Source organism: Strongylocentrotus purpuratus, unplaced genomic scaffold (assembly GCF_000002235.5).
Source record: "Strongylocentrotus purpuratus isolate Spur 01 unplaced genomic scaffold, Spur_5.0 spur5_scaffold_17, whole genome shotgun sequence".
In the NCBI taxonomy this organism is placed as follows: domain Eukaryota; kingdom Metazoa; phylum Echinodermata; class Echinoidea; order Camarodonta; family Strongylocentrotidae; genus Strongylocentrotus; species Strongylocentrotus purpuratus.
In genome coordinates, this window is record NW_022145602.1 from 27,674,903 (window position 1) to 27,696,186 (window position 21,284).

General features: G+C 37.9%; 1 long non-coding RNA gene across 1 annotated transcript; it reads right to left on the bottom strand.

The window, feature by feature from the left end:
* Positions 1 to 3,072: 3,072 nt before the first annotated feature.
* Positions 3,073 to 8,795, bottom strand: LOC115925065. Its single transcript, XR_004064546.1, has 3 exons — positions 8,411 to 8,795; positions 3,936 to 4,084; positions 3,073 to 3,421 (listed from the first exon to the last, which is right to left on the bottom strand). It is a non-coding gene; the product is annotated as an uncharacterized LOC115925065 (long non-coding RNA).
* Positions 8,796 to 21,284: the final 12,489 nt, after the last annotated feature.

Consider the following 21,284-nt stretch of genomic DNA (forward strand, 5'->3'; position numbering starts at 1 on the left):
ACCTTTCGCTTCTTGGTCAATGAGACGAGTCACAATGTCCAGGCCAAGCTCCTCCCTTTGAGCAGACGTAAAGTAGAGCAGATAACGACACTCCTCTTTTTTTGCAGTCATGATGTCAGTCATGATCCTCTCATATCTGTCGTGATCTGAACTGTGTAGTGATGCCAGATACTTGGCCGCCATAAACTCTTGGAAGAGCTTGTGAGGAAACTGCACCATGGAAATGTCCAAATTAGGGTCCATCCGTCCGTCACATGTTAGGGTAGCAGGCTTCTCTCTTGTCAGGACTCCAACTTTACAGCCCAATTCCATAGAATCTCTGCAACCCTCGAAGGTGTCTTCAGGGAACTCTAGACGTCTGTCTAAAATCCCCTGATAAGCAATTTCGCCAATCACTTTCAGATGATTGGGAATCATCTGACGGAGCTCCTGCACAGTTGGACCTGTCTGAGAATCATCCTTGGATCCACAATGGTCTACCAGAAAGTTGACCATCTCATCAAACAGTTGTGAAAATGTCATCAACTTAGACAGTGCTTCTCGTCCTTTCTCGTCCGACATCCTCCACATGATGCACAACAAAGCGATGTAGATCGGGAAGGGTGCCATGTAATCGGCAATGACATCGTTGCTGTAGATTAAATCGATCAGTTCTTGTGAGGAAGCTGCGTCTCCGTTAAAGAACTTCGTGATGTACGCAGTACCATTGTCAACCGAGAGATCTTCTATATATATGAACGCATATACTTTCTTAAGTTCAGTGCTGCTGCAGATGGCATGCCCCCTCCACTGTCGCGATGTTACCAAGACCGTGCCGGACATGAACAGCCGGTTGAAAATGATCTGAACGATTTGATGATCGACTGATAACTTACCCCAAAGCTCGTGTAGACCATCAAACACCAGAAAGACGTTTTCCTGATTTGATAGGATGTATTCATCTATCTGCGCTGCTGTAAACGGATTGTTGTCAGATAGGTAGGATTTGATAACTTCACCAACTGTCTTATTCTTGGCCTCGCAGAGGGGAATCACAGCAACTAACTTGAACTGCTGAAAGCCAAGATCATGGGCCCAATCCCAAGCTATCTTGGAGCAGAATGTCGTCTTTCCTGCTCCACCTCCAGCTTGTACTAGTAATCGATTTGGCAATTGTCCTTTGATTTTAGTCTTGAGGAGGTTGCAATAGAGCAGCGGATTCCTAATCGTTTTGTCGTTTCTATCTTCTTCGCTCAACGTCGGATCGGTGTAGATATGGTTGAACTCGAACATTACGTCATTATTGGTTGGGTCTGCTTCAATGGTACACATATTGAGTATGTAGTACTTCTTGATGTCTTTCACAACACTCTTCAATAGGTCATGTTGTGGAAGATCATCGGAAGCTAGACATAAAATGAAAAGAAGAACTAAAAGTAATATTGTCTTCTAAATGTTCATGCACCTATTCCTAAATGTTTGCTGAATTTTCTTAACATAGGCGATGCATGCAACACAGATAATCTCTCAGTGTCGCGTTGTACATTGTTTTTATCATGGGATAGATATGCCAAAAGCCTTAAAAACCATTTAACCGATTCCAATGCGAGAATAATCTACACGTGTTTTCAGGATTGCCATGGGGCTAATCAAAACTGGAGGTGCCCAATTTTGGAGAACTATTGTTTTGCAAAAAGTAGGTAATCCTTCTGTCAATCACAAATTGGTCCCTATTCTTTTGTGCCGATCTGCACGTATGACAAACGAGTGCAAATCGGCACTGATGGCAAATGAAAAGTTTACGACTTTCCTATTATATCTTATATACATTTCAGGCAAATCATTATCAAGATAATAGATTCATGCTTCGTGACCTTTTTCATGGTTGTACTTCCCTTAGACGTGAATGATTGGAAAACAAATTTGATTCAACTACATTTAAAGAAAAGTAACATGATCGACAGAATGGCTCCTACAATTTTGACTGCATAATAATAATGTTAACATTTATATGTCATTTCATGTGTAGGGAGCCACATATAGCTCCGTTTAGTCTCATTTCACAACGCCCCCTATCGTCAGAGTCAGCAGCTATACATGTTAGCCTATGGACGTTTTTTTTAAAATCGTTCAAAATTTATTTTTTGTTTAAACGAAAAGCACATCCACCCCGACGTACGTTATCACTAGCTCTTTCATTGGAGCCTTCATGTCTCATTGACTTTTGAAAGTTCACCCACCGTAATTTTTCAAAATAGGTTGCAAGCTCGCCATTGCCTATAATACACATGTGAAACAAGTCGAAATTTGGACTCAGTCTGCCAAGTGATTGTAAGATTATAGGTAAAGCACACGAAGGATAAGAAGCATGAATTATCAATTATCACTTCTGCTATGTTCATTATGTCCATTTCATCCAACCCCCCACCGTAATTTTTCTGTTAAGTAAAAGCAAACATTTTGCCGAGTTAAAGGGATTCAGTAAATTTGTCCCAGATTCTGAACCAAAATTCTGGATTTAGCTCATGCTGCAATGATAATTATAAACCTTTAGGTCAGTCAGAAACCCCATGACTTTTACAAGCCGATCGCCTGTCTGATTATTAAGATATTTATGATTGGAATTACAAATTTTGAAAACCGTTCGCCTGACGGTTTTCATAGCACTACAGTCTATTGGGGAAAACGAGTATGGTAAAACCGGTCACTCAAAGATTTTTACTTTTTGAGGCACTTCTTAATCATTTTGAAGCGCGATTTTTGTAAGGCTTCAATATTACACCATATCACAGACACTGGTAACATGTAGGACCGTGTATCTGAGATTTAATATTGTTAAACGATCCCTTTAAGCAAAAGCACGAATATTCATGAACGGTCAGACAATACAGCCTTTTAGTACTAACGTATAGTGAATGGGAACGGGCGATGATCCGTCCAGGAGGTAGAGGTCAGTGTTTTGTGCTGGCAATGTTCACGCGAGCGAAAATGAGACAATCGGAGCAATATGAAACCGATGGCCATCCTTGCCACCTTAAAAATGTGCTCTAAACGGCTTTTTTATTTTCCTAATTTTGTCGAATTATTTTGAACAAAACAACATTAATTTAAACTGTGAGTACACACCGGTTTGGAGTTTTTGAACCTTCGGGGTCCGGATGAAGATATTTGCAATTCTTACAAGTCCTGCTAGCTTCAAAGCATCTGCAAGAGCTGGTCGTTCCGTTGCCTCTGTTTGGCTATCTCGCCAATTGCGGAGCATCTTCAATGTACCATCATACGTCACATGCTGATAACGGGTGTTCGTGGCTATGTACCTCTCAATTTCGGCCGGATCAAAACCAAGGGCTTGCCGAGATTATCTATAGCCATGTTGCCTCCGATGCGACTCGCCACGTCTTTTAAGATGTCATCAAAGTCTTCTTCATTTTCGGAATGACTCCTTAAAATACATATAAATACAATTATCATGATAGTACACTATGTCGAGTCTTTGTTATGAAATTCAGTATTGATCCTATCATGAAACTGTCTGGAGGTTAGGATTATATCTTTTAGTTGATTGTGAGGACTAATAGGACTTGGTAAATAAGACTTAGATTATATTGACCAAAATTGAACTAGACAGACATGAGGAACCAAATGAGGCTGACAAATTTGGATATTTAATGCTGTAATTTATGCTGACACTCCCCATCACTATCATGAACTACTTATAAGATATCGAACACTAACTTAATTAAATTAGTCAAGGTTTAGGTCGTCGAGAAATAGAGGAGGAGTAGGAAGAGGAAGAACAAGAACAAGAAGAAACAAAGAAAGTGTAGAAGAAAGAAGAAGTATAGAATAACAACAAAAAGAAGAAAAACAATAAGAAGAACAAGAAGAAGAAATATAAAAACTCAGAATGTCAGTATAATTCAAATAGATAGAAATTATAAATCAGTATCACTTACGAATGCTTGCTTTTTGGTCCAGGGTTGGATTCCACATCTCCAGACATCATGAGGATAGTCTGTGTGATGTGAGGTTTACCGGCTTCTTTAAATTTGAGGTCTTGGGAGGGCTGAGTGGTAGATGAATTTATCATTATGATGGTTGCCAGCTAGAAGAGATAACGTTATTATTGTTATTATTACTTTTGTTTTTATTATTATTATTATTATTATGACCTTTAATATCATTATTAATAGTACTTTTATAATCATTATTACGATTGATATTCGAATTACTTCTTTAATTTTCTCATTATTATTAATATCATTATGATTACTATTAGTATTATTATTATTATTATTAGTAGTAGTATCAATAGTATTATTATTACTACTACTACTACTACTACTACTACTACTAATACTACTACTATTATGACTTCATGATTATGGTCATTATTGTCACTTTTAAAACGCACATACATATTTATTTCAGTGTTTGGTTGAAGAATAAAGAATATGTAAGTTGATACTGAATGTTGAAGTGAAGACAAAGGGAGAGTGGATGTCTGGAATGTGCCATTGGTGGTACAGAGTAATTAATTCAGCAAAACCAAAAGTTTTCCAAGTGAAGATGTTGCCTCAGATCACCAAGCGGTTATTTGCGATTTCAAGCTACGGTTCCAAACTAAACCCAAACAGAACAAAATGAAGAGATGTGATGTGTCAAAACTGAAAGATGAAACAACATCAAACAAACTACCCGGACATAGTCGGAGGGAAGTTCAGACCACTACTTGATCACCTAGACATAGATAGTATCTGGGAAAACATTAAACAAACATTTAACAGCACATCAAAGTATGTTCTGGGAATGAAAAAAGAACAGACCGCAGGAAGCATGGATCTCACAAGAAGTGCTAGATCTTAGCGAAGAATGCAGCAAAATCAAACAAGCAAAACAAGATGACTCTTCACTGAAACCAAGGTACAGCTTTCTGAATAGAGAGATAAAGAGGAAGACTAGGGGCTGTAAAGGTGCGTGGCTCTAAAATCGTTGCAGTAAAGTCGAAAATGCACACCGAGCTGCTAATTCAAAGGAGGTTTATGCAACAATTAAGAAAAACACCAAATCAGCATCAAAGAAAATGTAAATAGTTAAGAGTAAGACAGGGAGAACTCTCAATGAAAAATCAGAAGTAAAAAAGAGATAGAAAGAAAACTACAACGAACTATATTATAAACACAACCAAAAATGACACAGTAGCAAACAGTCTACCCAACAGCTTTTCAGATTTACCAGAGCCAAACATACTAAAGGAGGAAATTAACAGTGCAATACCAAAAAAAAAATAGTGAGGGCAAGGCACCAGGATTTGATACAGTCAGTTCCGAAGATATCAAACAGCGGAAGAAACAGGAATATAACTTTTTCACTATCTCTGCAACCAAATATTATGGGAATCTGAGAAATTCCCGGAGGACTGGGGAAGAGCAATAATAACCCAAATTGTTAAGATGAAAAATAAACTAGACTGCGGGAGCTACAGAGGTATCAGCCTAATGTTATATGCAGGCAAGATACTGAACATAATCCTATAAAGAAGAATTCTCAAAAGAACGGAAGAAATCTTTTTCTGAATCCCAGGCAGAATTCAGACCAGGAAGGGTTACGGCAGACTAAATATTTACTCTAAGAAAAATAGCTGAACAATACCTGGAAAATAACAGAATCCTGTACTGCTACAATATGGATTTTCGACTTGGAGTGACAGAAGGGCATGTGGAAGGCGATGGAATGTTTTAACTATCCTAGCAAGCTGATACAACTGCTACAAGCACTTCATGAGCAATCCAAGAGTAAGGTCAGTGTAAATGGAGAGCTGACCGAGTGGTTCAAGACAACCGTTAGAGTCAAGCAGGGATGTGTCATCTCCCCACAACTTTTTCATATACTCATCGAGCTAGTTATGATCAAGGCAATGGGTGAAGTCCAAATGGAAGCCAAAATTTAAGGAACACGCATAAATTACCTACGTTTTGCAGACAACATCGTTTAACAGGAAGGGCCCACTAAGATATACTGAAGACACTTGTGGATCAAGTCTACAAATGAAGCTGTGACCTTGGTCTCAAGGTAAACATAGCAAAGACAGAAGTGCAAGTTATTAGCAAAAGGGAGCGCAACATCAACATTGACATATGCAGCGACATACTAAAACAGTTGGAAGAACGGCTCAAGCTCAAGTGACATTAAACGGACTGTACAATGGGAAATACTGGTTGATGCCATCTACGTCTTCTTTTGGACAACTGCACGTAAACGAATGGACTTCATTTAACTGCACTAATGTAGAGGTCAGTGATTGACTAGCGTGCGCGAAAAGGCGCGAAACAGACCGAAGTTCTTCTCACGCTTCGGTTTCACGTATGTTGCACGCACGTGAATACTGCGGTCGCGTCGTCCGTAGATACCCGATTGGCCCCGAGGGCCACGGGAAAGACACATAGTCTCGTCATGCTAACATCTGGACATCAAAAAGCATCAGCAGCCACACGAAAATGCAACTGCAAACATTTATCCTCTCAATACTGCTTCACGCGGCAGATTCCTGGACATTAAAAAAAGAAGATCGCAACAGGCTTCAGATGTTTGAAATGGCATACCTCCGTCTCATAATGGGAGTGACAAGACTAGACAAGAATTAAAAACACACATCAAAGAATCCCTCAACCTTGATTAAGATGTTCTTGACAAAGTCTCCCGCTAAAAGACTCAAATATTTTGGTCACGTCCTAGGAATGAAACCCACAAGATACCCAAAAATGGTTGTTGAAGGAAACGTCACAACAAATCGACCCAGAGGCGGTCCACCCAAACGAGTCTGACAGATGCCTCAAGACTGGATGCAGACAAAAACACCTGGCTTACCATCACCATACGGTCCCCTGCCCGTGGACGGCATATTAGTCAATAAGTCAAATACCAGGGATTATTGTGCTGGCCCAGTATAATGTTGATAAATAGGAAGGTATTACTAAACACCTGATTCGAGCCTATGGCCCGAATTCACAATGGAGATTTGTCGACAAACGTAGGTTTATGTGGGTCATATGACGCGTTTCAACCCGTTTTTTTAAAAAAATGCGTCATATGACGCACATAAACCTAGGTTTGTCGACAAACTTCCCTTGTGGATTCGGGCCAACGTGTCGAGGGTTGGCGTGTTGCAGGTAAATTCTGAGACTTTGCCATACCTCAATTCATTGTCAAGATGCATAGAGGATTTGGTTCTGCTCTGCAGACATTGCTGGGTATACTGAGAGACAGGCGGTTTCGGTTTTGCTGGCATTTTTTAGTTTGTTAATACTGCAACCATCGTTGAGTGATTTGAATGGAATATGTTACATTGTATCACTTGGTTATTTGTTCTTGTTTGATGAAATTAAACATGACGCTGTGAGATTTCTTTTTAACTTAAAAATAATAAAGTGTCTTTCACTTATACACTCCGGGGCCCGTACGGCGAGTAAAAACAGACATTTTGGGAATTTTTGGCCAGTGTCCGGCCTGCTGCCGTAAAGTTCCTACGGGCGCCTGGACAGTTTTTTAAGCCGTACGGGCGCCGTGGTGCTGAGTTTGCTGCTCCTATATTCCCACGGCGTTTTGAACTGACCGTTAGGCCGTAGAAAGCCCGTAAAAAGCCGGTAGGTAACGTTCCGGGTCCCTTGCGGGCTCCTGATGGTGCTCGGAAGGGTCTCTCACGTTTTGTTTTGGTTAAGGTCCAGGAAAGTGAGTGAGAAAGGGGTCTGAGTATCTACGGATATGATGCAGGTTGTACAACATTCATGCCCGTCCTCTGAGACTGGTCAAAGTTGAGTCACAGCTAATATCGGCTTGAACAAAATATACTCCCGATGATGTGTCACAGTGTTAAAAAGTAACGTAACGGAAGTGATAATTTTGTCCGCCTTGATTTAACATCTTAGATGGGCTATGACAAGTCATTATCAGTAATCTCTGTATCATAATTTACTACCAAATGATCAAATCTGAAGCGCTTGTGGTATGAAATACTTAAACATAAATGTAGGAGGTTTGGGCAAAAAATGTTGCCATAATTTGCCCCAAACGTGATTTTTAAAAAAAGTCAATCATGTCTTTATTGGCATACCACTATAATCGAAGAGCTCGTTGAGTTTTTTTTTCAAGTTTGATACTAATTTGCCATGGTAGCCCGTTTTTTTTTTTGAGCTATCGCCAATCTTATGAATTGTTGCAATTAAAATTTCCACGGGCTTTTTCAAATATATCGAATCATCTCATCTAATTATTTGAACATATTTAATATTGGAATGTTATGTACAATCCGAAAAAAAGAGGAAATGACGATTTACATTTGGAAATGTTGGTATTGGCAATTATCCTTCTTACTTCTTAAAAGAGTTATCGTTATGTTTAATATTATCACGCGAAGTTTCAAGTGGAAGCTTACCGTTTGTCTATTAAAGTCTGTGCAATGTCCAATACAAACGAAGAATCACACGAGGTCTTTAATCTTTCCCCTCATCAGCAGTGTTTACTGTGTTAACTAAATGCATCCCAGCTTCCAAGGATTCACACGTATCTTGTTCAAATTTCAGTCAAAGTAACATGTTTATCAACTCACTTGAAACGATTTTTCTCGAAAGATACTTTTGTATAGCGCGATCAGAAACGCGAGAGTTGGTGTTCATTAAATGGCGAATCCATTACTGGCAAATTAGCGAAACACGCAGTGCTCGGAACACAATTGCCTCAGAAATCAATCTCAATACAGATTCCATGTCAGTGTGCAGAAACATGTTATTATCAATAATCCGAGTCCCATGTAGCCTCTTGTCGATGGCCCTGGCGCTGTTGGAGTCCGTACATTCTGGCGAGCGAAGCGAGCTAGAAACGAGGCGCTAATTATAAGGCGCTAAGAAAACGAAAGGCAAAGCCAAAGGGGTGCGTAAATCGACCTAGTACTGTAAGGTGGTAAAGAGTATGCGTATTCTCTCATGGCGTACGCCAAAATGAAACCTTCCAGATGAAATGATGTGTAAAGTCGTCGTCATAGCGATGTTAGCCTTTTGACAAGGCCTCGTGACTCTGGCTGTTTTCCACCCAAATCAGCGGCTGAGATGAATCTAGAGACCCATGGTGAACGCCCAATCGAGTGGCGGTAGCTGTGCTTCTGCCTCTGTCGTTCATTCGGGTTTTCGCGATTAGTCTCTTTTTAGTCGCTCGGTGTCTATCAGACATGTGGCCTTGTTCAAAGGCTATAGCGATGTCAGCATGTATTTGAATTCATATTTATTGCTTAGTCAGTCGGAACAACTATTTGTGATGCAAATCATATACTAGACCCGAGCTAGCTATCTGGGAGAGTATTGCATACAATAGGGAGCTTAACAGTGACAGAGAAAGAGCGAGAGAGAGAGAGAGAAAGAGAGAGAGAGAGAGGGGGGGGGGGGGGGGGGGGGGGGGGGGAGAGGGGCAACGCAGTCCAAAACATTATAAATATAGAATGAATATAATTGGGCATCGTGAATGCCAATGTTCTTTGGTCCCTGGTCCTATCAGGGAGGTGTTTATACCCTGGTCCTATCAAAGCTCTCGCAGGGCTGCCAACTTGATAGAATCACCGGGTCTATAAACGGTGGCGAGGTGTAGCAAATAGTCTGCACACACGCACACACACGCACACTCACACACAGGCACACGCACATGATTTCCCATGATATGAAGCTGTACACATCCTTTTTTCTTTCTTTGTGCCTTCGTTCGTAGGCTGGATCTCAAAGAAGGGAAACGCAACACCATGAAATCATATTGTTACGTGGTTGACGCAGCTGGGTTCATGCTAAAGTTAATCATTATGATCAATGTTAGAGATCTCTGTAGCGTGCACGAAAAACATGTCCTTGTAAATGTATTCTGAAGATGAGTTTGTTTGGGGAAGCTTGTTTTGTCGGACATTGTTTTTTCGATCAAAGTTTGCCTTTTTTCTACTTTTGCGCCAAGTTGTGTATTGATTTCAGAAATGAAAATGTAGAAGTAAAATAAACTGATATAATTGTCAATTTGAAGTACTTTGTGTCATTAACTTAATCCTCATAAAGATCTTGTCCTAAAAGGATTTAATAAACTGGAACCAACTAACTTTACATTAACCTTGAAAATAAATAAGATAATACTATAATATTATACATTTTTTTAATTCTCACCAACATACCACCTACCCGAAAAAGTCCTATTACAGTTATATAAATCCATTTTTTAATAAAGTAAGAAATGCGAATATGACTATTATATGTACTCATTTCTTGTCCTATTGATTCAATTTTGCCTAAATCATAACAACGAAACTTTGCTAACCTTACATTTGACAGTTCGTCAGCAATCAGTATACTTACCTTTTCAGTGATAGCATGTTGGCACATGTTAACAAAATGACTTAAAGACTTGCCCGAGGTGTACACGGCATATTAAACAACGCTAACATTACATTACATGGTAGATTATGCCCATATACATGCATGTATGTGACATTGAACTTTAAAGTGAAATTGGTGATAGGGGGTTCTGCCGTAAATTTCCAATGAACTGAAATGAATTAGATGGCGTAAACTGGTTTATTGTTGCAGTATTCGTCTCTCTTGCTCCCCCTCTCTCTATATCTCTCTCTTTTCCTCTGCATTTGGCTCTCTATATTTCTCTCCGTATGGTATGATGCTTAAACATTATGGAGAACAAAACGAAGAAAGAGAACACGGGGAACTCGGGGGAAAACCAAAAATAAGCGGACAAAGAATATGGAGGCTGCGAATCCGTAAACATATCAATTGATATGGAGCTACTCCTATTGATGTGTCGGTCACGGTGGGTAATGTTATCTTGGCACAACTTCCCGATTCTTTTTGTGACAAATTTAATTCCTTTCTTCCATTTTTTTTAAATTGTGAAGGCGACGTTTTCGTTTAAAATTCGAAAAATATACATATATATAAAAGTGCGATAATTCTCAACTCTGACATGACAACGGGTATTCCAGAATATGTAGGCGTAAAGAAAGTACAGCTACGTCTCACGTTCCTAGACCATTTTCTTTACGACTATATATATATATATAAAGGCGTGAAGAAAATGGTCTAGGAATATGTATATATATATATATATACTATGATATTACTAATCCTCTTTTTTCTCTCTCCTCTTCTCTTTTCCCCTTGCCCACTCTTTATCTTGTACAACGCAACATTTGCTTTTCATTGAGACTCCTCACATTTTACATGAATTGCCAGTCGTACCTAAACTTCACTCGAAGCGCCGAGCCTTTCACTCTACACAATACATCACATTAGTTATCTTCCGGTATTGCTTTGTTTGTCTACAGTTTGTAAGAATATCATTTTTGTTTGTATGTGAATGTAGAACAAATACACTTCATACTTCACTTCCACCCAGCTACCCCTCCTCCCTCTAATATATAGTGGCTGTGACCTCTATCAGACAATGTCAAATTCTACATGTTTGTTATCATGAACCCTCAGCTATCAGAATCTGCTCGTGATGGTGGATATGACCTCTGACAAAACAATGATACATGGTTGTTTTCTAGTACCATCAGCCAGGCGCGTACGCAGGAGGGGGGGGGGGGGGGGTAAACCCCCCCTTTGTATTTGTATGTGTGTATTTTGGAGGAACCCCCCCCCCTTTAGGATTTTTTTTTTTAATGAAAAAAAAAAAAAAAAATTATACCAATGGCTGACCTAAAAAGGGTTGACCTGTAATACCCCCCCCCCCCCCAACGAAGCAAAATGTCAAATTTTCAAATTTCGAGACCAAAAAAAAAAAAGTGTCCTCTTACCCCCCCCCCCCCCCCCCCCTCCCCCCCCCCCCCCCCCCCCCCCCCCCTTGAAAAAACCCTGCGTACGCGCCTGCACTCAGCTATCAGAATCTGCCCGTTTTGTCATATAGTTGGTGGTGGATGTGACCAGCAAGGCTGTTACCGATTTGAATTATATAAATACCACATTTCAATGATTTAACAACAAATATAAAATCAAATGAAAGCATTTAAGTTATTGAAATTTTAGCTTCCAGTTTGGTTGTAATCTAATCTGAGCCATTTTAGGTCACGATAAGGTGAACAAAATGTTATTGATCATGTACAGACAATCGTATTATAAGGAATCACCATCTCCAGCTGTCAGTATCTCTCTCTATACTTTACTTATTATTTATAAGTTATATGAATGTAACTCTCTTGCTTATTGATGTATACGAGTGATTTCATTTGTTGTAAATATTTCAATTCTGCTGTAAATGCTACATTATGAAAGGAAGGTGATAGAGAAGAACTGGAAACTCTTGTCATTTATTCAAACGCATGCATGAGTTCTATAGCGTAACAATGGGAAGCGTGACATTCCACTTAGCTTTGAAGTTCCATGCTCCGAGCCGCTCTTCCACTGCGGGGAATTTCTGAGGAATGTCTGAGACCAGGCACCAGTTTCACATTTATCGAATTACCGGCAAAATTTCAATATAAATTATAAACTTTATATGGGGATTGTATTGGGAATAGTGAGTTAAACAATTTTTTTCTTCATATAAGTACTCCGCCCTTCCTATAATTTGTGTGACAGAGTTGGTAAAAAGAAAAATTAGATCCTGAAAAAAACTTAATATTTTAGGAAAACCCGAATATTTTGCATGTTTTAATGTCCCGCCCTTTAATCCATAATTTGCAATCTTCGATAACTTTATTAAAGTTTGCTAATGCGTGCTTTTGCCGTTGAAAAAAGTATGAAATTACAAAAGTTTGTGTTCGCTTGTCTAACTCATTACACATTTAACAATTAATGAGAAATCGTCGAAAGGAACAGCGAACGTTTGCCGGGATACCATTTTCTGATATTTCATGCTCTCTTTTATTTCACCCCCTCGTCAACCGTTGCAGATTAACTTTTCGGCTGCTTGGAGCATGGGGTCAAAGTAAAGCGGCTAGGTTCCACTCCTTCTCTACCACCTCTCTGATTATGATTGTACGTTATGTATACATTCTGTTTATTGCCTCTGTTTATATTGTTTAGATTGTTTTTACCCTTGGCCCTCAAGGACAGCAGTTTCGTTTAAATAAAAAGCCTACACTTTAAAAAAAAAACTGAATTAAAATAATCATATCTCTCTTGCGCTCTATCTCTCGTTCTCTCTCTCTCTTTCTCTCTCTCTCTCTATATCTCGCAATATAAATATATATATATATATATATATATACACACTCCAATATAAACCTAAAGTAGAGGTTATCGTAATTCTTTGATAATTTTGTCATTATTTATTAGCCATATTATAATTGTTTTAATTTTTTTCAAGAATTGTCGAATTAAAAATAGATCAAATTTACATATCTTGAACTCATTCTATCAAGAGCATAATAAAAGGCTGTGCATAACATTTTTTGGCATGGATGAAGCTCCTTTTGCTTGGATGCTAGCAAACAAAGGGGTAGGAAAAACAATTCCAGAGGGCGTTATACACTTACAAACATATTTTGCACATACCATTGTGAATATCATTATGAACACAGGGCTGACTAGGATCAAAGTAGTTAGTGGAAGACCAACTTCATGCCATGTTTACAAAGTTTTGGTATGGGGTCATGAATTTAGTTCAGATGAACATATTGGAAACATATGCGATCCTACAATATTCCGTGATCGTTGTCGCGGTTGAAATCGAGTCTGAAGTTATGAAATTGTAAATAATAAACTCTTCATGTTGTACAGCTCCCTCTCAAGGTCAAGACTAAAATCGACCGATTCGCTATTCCCGTTAGAAAATTATATATCACAACTACATATTCTGATATTTTCATGGTTGCAGCTACCAATGTACGGCTGTAGGCGCTAATTGAAATTTATCAAAATTTACCGGGAGCACAGGTAAATTTTAATATTCAATTTTTCTCGAAAGCAGAAGTGTTTTTAGGGGCTAATTGTTCTAGTGTTTCTAGTACATCCACAGGGGCATCCAAATATATCAAAATTGTAAAGAATCACTACCCGCCCAATTTTCAAAATTTCCCAAAACTTTGTATTACCTTTAATATATTGGTTATGCACAAACATACAAATACACTGTACATATTATGGTCATAGTTTGATTTGAATTTATTTATAATATATAAAAAGAAGTAAGTACAGTAATCGAAACATGAGTTACGCAGTATGTACACATACTAAAACAGATAAACGGCTGGATGGCCCTACTCAGCACACACCAACATATGGTGGCGCTGTTCCACCGAGGGGTCCAGAATTTGATACAAATATATAAAAATACGATATCGAAAGTCATTGTACACAAATTAATAATTACACAAAGAGACATTATGTTACAACTAAATTTAAAGTACAAAAACAACTCCGTGTAGTAGGTATAAGCATCAACAAAGGAAAACACATAACAACAACGAGGTTGTGAATATATATGTTCCAATAATTTGGGGAAACGCATATTATTTAAAGTTTATTTATATCAGACATGATAAAAGTGGTTGAGTGATTGAAATAGACGACATAGGATGTCTAAAAATAAACAACTATAGATACACTAGTAAGTATATTTAAGTTCGTTATTCAAAACCCTCTCTGTTTGTTTTTTGTTTTTTGTTTTTTACTAAAGATTGAGAAATATTATAAACTGAACTATTGAGCCATTTGCCCATTGAATACAATTAGCATTAAAACCATTCTCTGTCTATTTCCATAAACATACAAAGAAATAAGCATGTATTAAAATAGGATCACAAATGAGAATAAGGACAGTGGATGTGATTAACAAATGACAAATGTAAAAGACATACACAAATAATTGTACGTAGCAATACATGTGCATGACAAAGTAAACAGGAAAGAGAAAAAACGCCACAATTAGAGACAACAAAGCCCAGTTGAATGCATTACACAGAAAAGGAAACCACATTGTTTACACAAAACATACGCAATATTGTATCAATATAAACTTAGTGAATTGCAACCCTACATTACAGTAACAAGCATGAATATGTCACGACTATAATGGTAAAGTCATGATCAATCGACAGTGATGTCCACATGAAGAAATAATGACATAGTACTGTCAAGGAAAATTTTAAAAATACGTTACAGTGATGCAGGCGCGTACACAGGGGGGGGGGGGGTGTGTTGGGGGTCAAACCCCCCTTTGGTAATTTTTTGTATGTAAACCCCCCCCCCCCCTAAATTCCCCTAAAACCCCCCCCCCCCCCTTTGGGATTTTTTTTTTTTTTTTTTTTTAATTAAAAAAAAAAAAAAAAAAATATTCGCATGGTTGACCTATAAAAGCTGACCTTACCCCCCCCCCCAACGGAGCAAAATGTCAAATTTTCAAATTTCGAGACCAAAAAAAAAAAAAAATGTGTCCTCTTACCCCCGCGCTATAGTACTGTCACAGAAAAGATGTTATAGATGCCAACGTGATATCAAAGTAAGAACGTTGTTGTGTCCCAGTATTGTCTTACTACAGACATAATACTAAATGATCATCATTCCCAAATGTTGCAGGTGTTTCATAAGTAATGGGCTGTGGTGATTTATATGCGTAGTACATGTGCAGTTGCTAGACACATGCTCCTGCAACAATGGCTCCACGATAATATCCCACACTAACTGAATTCGTCAACCCTCCATCTAACACTATACATGTACGTAACCCTTAGCCTAACATTCAAGTTCAAGTTCAAGTTCAATTTAATTTATTTTCAATAAATACATATATACAGCACAGGCGAAAATCATTATACATCGAATCATGGGTATCATGTAGTAGTTCAAGTTCAAGTTCAAGTTCAATTGTATGTACACATATACAACAGCAATACAGCACAGATACAAACCATTATACATGGAATCATGGGTATCATGTAGTAGTTCAAGTTCAAGTTCAATTATATGTACACATATACATCATAAATACAGCACAGATACAAACCATTATACATGGAATAATGGGTATCATGTAGTTGTTCAAGTTCAAGTTCAAGTTCAATTGTATGTACACATACACACACACACATCAGAAATACAGCACAGATACTAACCATTATACATGGAATCATGGGTATCATGTAATAGTTCAAGTTCAAGTTCAATTGTATGTACACATACACATTAGAAATACAGCACATATACAAACCATTATACATGGAATCAAGTGAACCATAACAGACCAAGGCGGTCTTGACGAGTTATTCCCCTATTAGATATCTGTCGGAGGAGTAACAGCTCTCTGAAAACTACAAATCTAAAGCTTTGAAAATCGGAAGTTGTCGACCTAACACTAGCTATCGACTTGATGACATAATCGTATGTGGGGTAAACATATTAACGATCATTTTGCATTAATAAAGCTTCATTGCCTATATAGGCGAGCAGATGGGGGTCCACATGACACTTTATGTCGTCACCGTAGCTGCGGCAAATTAGGTTTTAATTTGCTTGTATGCAATACTGAAAGGGAAAATATTTGTAATTCCTGTATATTGGCATTCTACATTCATTCAGCTTACCATATAAATATTTTGTATATCATATACGATAACAACATAATTGCTTCAACGTTAATGCAAACCCCCCATAATATTCCTATGGTTCAATAATTACTATTAATGATTGATTTATTGTCATATATGGAACAGAATGAAGTAAACATTGAGTAGCTCTTGATATTTGTTGGCACCATGCACCAAATATATATATATATATTCTTTGAAATATAATGTATCTTCATCTTTTGGTAACAAATAAATGAAATGAAAAATAAAAATAAAATCATAATAATCGAACTCATCATCAAACATGATATGTTAATATTCCTTGGATTCCAGGCTGGTCATTGAATTTATCATAAATCTCGCTCTTCGACGCGTCACCTGACTCACCATCCAACCCGTCACCTGACTCATCATCCAACCCGTCACCTGACTCAAGAAATGAATGCTCATCAGACTCGTTATGAGAATCGTCGTGGAAATCCTTATCGCAATCATCTCCAGATTCATCAACTGAATGCTCATTTGACTCGATATCAGAGTCATATATTGCCTTCATCCTCAGACTCGGCATCGTCATCGGAGCCATCATCTCCCTCAAGCCTAATAGTGCCGACATCCATATTCATCCAACTATATGTTTCATAATCTGAATCTTCGCCAAGCTCTTCATCCTTATGTCAATCTTCGCCTTCATCGTAGTCAGACAGGTTTAGATCGCCTGGTTCCTCTTCTGGTGTCTCATCTGACTCTTCGTCTGAATTTCAAATGTTGAAGAATTCGTTTGGGTCAAATCTGTAAGAAAGTGTACATAAAGAGAAGGAGAAAAGAAAGTCGGTTTTTATTAAACAACGACAGGAAAAACCTCAAAATTCAATACGACAATCATGATTTTTTTTCTTGTAAAAGACTGTGGTGGTATCGTGAAAACTATTCAATAGGTTGGTGAAGTTATGTTAACTAGCATAACAAATATGAGTATAGGGCAATTCCTTGGTGAATTTCTGCGCAAAACTGGCTGCGTATTCACGCAGTTTTTATTTGATTTGATTTATTGGTTTCTGCATCTTTTTTTTCTGTGGTAGTGAGCACATTTTTTTTTTGGTCCTCGGAAAAAAATTCACTTGCACCCCCCCCCCCTTTGAGCGCCGTGATTTTACATGATTTTTTTTCTCAAGGTTGGGGGGGGGGCGGACCCCCCGGCCACCCCCCCTTCTGGATCCGCCACTGATGGACGATTACACATCATTGTTGAATATACTGTCAATGTACACACGAACATGAATACAGTACAATTACACACGACATGATCAATACTTAAGGCACATCTGCGTCAATACCGATGAGAAGTGTCTCTATTCAGGGCAATTTCCTTTTTGACAATAACATAACTACAGTTCCATAAAATATAAAAACATCGTTTTCAAAATACAGGCCAAGGTGTTCGAGGGCTCTTTAGGGGCTGTTTTCCTTTTTCCAGATTCAACATTCATTTTCCATGGACTCCAGTCCGAGCTTTTATAGTTTTTTACGGGCTAAGAATGGAATCTACTTTCTGCCCCTTCAAATTATACCAATCATTGCCAAAGCTTTCATGAGTGTATATTATATATAGCTTACGACAACTTCTCCACCTCTACTCTGAAGACCTTCTCGTTGTTGATTTTGTCTCTGACGGCAAGCAGTTCGTCCCAGTCATCATCCATCGTAAACATCCCCCACGTCACTACTCTGTGAGATAAATATAGTCTTGTAAGTGATTCTAGTTAAGTTGCTTAGACGTTGTTGTGTCTTCATCGCAATTTCACATAAGTTTAAGAATGATGGAAATGGCAAACTATTCATTTCTATGGGCAGTAAATGTTGAAGTGAACTGAATTGAATACTACCCATTTGCAGGATACTTAATCACTATCCACTCCCTTCCCCAATCAATTTGTTTTCTCTCACTCTTTGTTGAAATGTATGTTGCTGCCAGCTTCCTCTCTAACATTTTTTGTCCAGTTTCTATTGTGTTCCTCATGTGTATGGTTCATTGTTTTAGTTGAAATCTTCTGATGCATTTGTCTTACATACAATTAACCAAATCATGGGGATTTATTTAAATGTTATATCTAGATAATCATAAGACAAAGTATAAGACATCGCACTTTTTCAAAAAGATATAGAGTGAGAGCTGGTATAATAAGATTCTGGGGAAAAGAGTAGGGGAGAAAAATGTGGGAATACTTTATATGCATGGCATGAAATACAGTATGTTTATAGTAGAATAGAAAGAGAGAGAAAAAGAAAGAAAATAGATGTGTATGTGTGTGTGTGTGTGTGTGTACGTGCGCGTGTGCTTGTGTGTGAGTGTAAGAGAGACAGAGAGAGAGAGAGAGAGAGAAAGGGGCTCGGGTGAAAGAGCAGTTGAGAGAGGATAGGTTAGTGGTAGGAAAGGACTATTAATGCGTGACATGGTAAAACAAATAGAAACACAACCTCACCTTACGCTCTTCAATTCTCTGAGGACTCGAGTCTCTCTCAGTGATTCCAAGATCTGTTTGACGATTGCATTGCCGAAGAGAATTCTGAATGTCAGCTTGACTAGTTGAGGAAAGACCCTCTCGAGGTTCTTGATCATTGTGATGGGCACATCTTTGACCGGGTAAGGCTCGAGAATGGGTCTGCTATTGATGGATAGCTCTGTAACTCCTTGGAACCCATGCATCCTTTTGTTATTGATGTTCGAAGGTGTCGGATATTATAAGAAAAGAAAGTAATGAGAATATCTAAAATATGAAGCTCTATGTATGTACCAGTTGATTTAAACAAGTGGACATGCAAAGATATCGACATGTTGGGGTCCCACATGTGCTTTATAACATATATCCTGAAACAAAACATGAAATAGGGAATTTTAGGGGCAATACAATAGGCTATGACCTGGAAACTGGCCTACCTGAGCAGCCATTTACATGAAAAAGATTGAATTAATTAATTTTGCCTAATTAAGATAAATAAATCATCAAGTAGTGAATATCCATCTTGCACAAATTCTAAACTTGCCACTTGATCATAAACGACCAAACTAATTTAATTTACATATAATCTCATTCATAAAGTTGATTAAAACTTTCAATATATTAAATCATTCATTTATTGCAACCATAAGTTGGATTTCATACAGTAAAAAAGGCAGGCATATAAATGATTCACAATATAGTTATATGTATATATACTTTGTACAATAAAACTGTATAAATTGACACTTTAAATACATAGATATGAAAAGAAGAAAAAAAAAACACTCAAGAGCAATCGCATTTAAACATAATTAAAAGGTACATAGGACTTCACAGGACCGATAATCATATATCAACTGACATCAACGTATTGTCCAACAATTAAAATTGAGAAAGATTTTAAAATAATAATAATAATAAAACGTTACTTATAAAGCGCTTACCACCGAAGTCTCTAAGCACTATACACACAAAATAGAATGATATACAATTACATCTTATACAAAACTAAAAATGCAAATAGACATAAAAATTACAATACATATGGAATACACGTCAAAGTGAACAGAGTTAATTAATCATCAAACGCAATTTTGAATAAATGTGTCTTGAGACTAGTTTTGAATAGGTTAACAGTTTGACAGTTTTTTACATTTAAAGGTAATCTGTTCCAAAGATCAGCAGAAGCTTTGCGAAAGGAGCGATTACCATAAGAAAGAGTTGACACAGAAGTAGATACGAGGTTTAATTGTGAAGATGACCGTAAACTGCGTGAGGGTTTGTATTCCTGGATTAATTCTTGCAGTTAAATTGGTGCCAATTCATGAATGCATTTATAAGTTAAAACTAAGATTTTGTACATAATGCGGTACCTCACCGGCAACCAATGCAATTCGCGAAGTACTGGGGTGATGTGTTCACTAGAACGCATGCGTGTTACAAGCCTGGCAGCAGAGTTTTGGATTCTCTGGAGTCTTGCAATGTGCGAGTCCGGAAGGCCATAAAGAAGGCTGTTGCATTGATCAAGACGGCATGTAATAAATGCATGTATAAGCGTTTCGGTAGATTTTTGATCAAGAAAATTTCTAATACGACCTATCTTGTACAAGGCATATGAAGCTGAGCGACAAATATTTTTAATATAATCATCCATCCTAAGATCATTTTCAAAGATGACACCAAGGTTACGTGCACTTTTGACAGGTTGTATCGGAACATTAGCAATTTCGACAGATGGTAAATGGGAGGACTTTCTGAATCGAGATGTTACATGTATAACCTCAGTTTTATCCTCATTTAACTTCAAATCATTATCAGTGGACCAAGCTTTGATATCATTTATACATCTTTCAAGTTTAGTAATAACAGAATGGTCAGAATCACGTTTCAAAACAACATAAACTTGGGTATCATCTGCATATATCATTCGGCCCAAACCATGCGCTTCAATAATATCTTCAAGTGGTGCAGTGTACAGAGTAAATGATAAAGGTCCGATGACGGAACCTTGAGGAACACCTTCAAGTGGAACATGAGGTTTGGATAATGAGTCATTAATGACAATAGATTGTGAACGATTCATAAAGTATGTTTTAAACCAATTCAAGGCAGTACCTGATACACCATATCTATTACGTAAGCGATCAAGAAAAACATCATGACTGATAGTATCGAAAGCCGCAGAATAGTCTAAAAGTATTAAAACAGCTTCATCACCTTGGTCCACAGCTAACAACAAATCATTATATACACGTAAAAGAGCA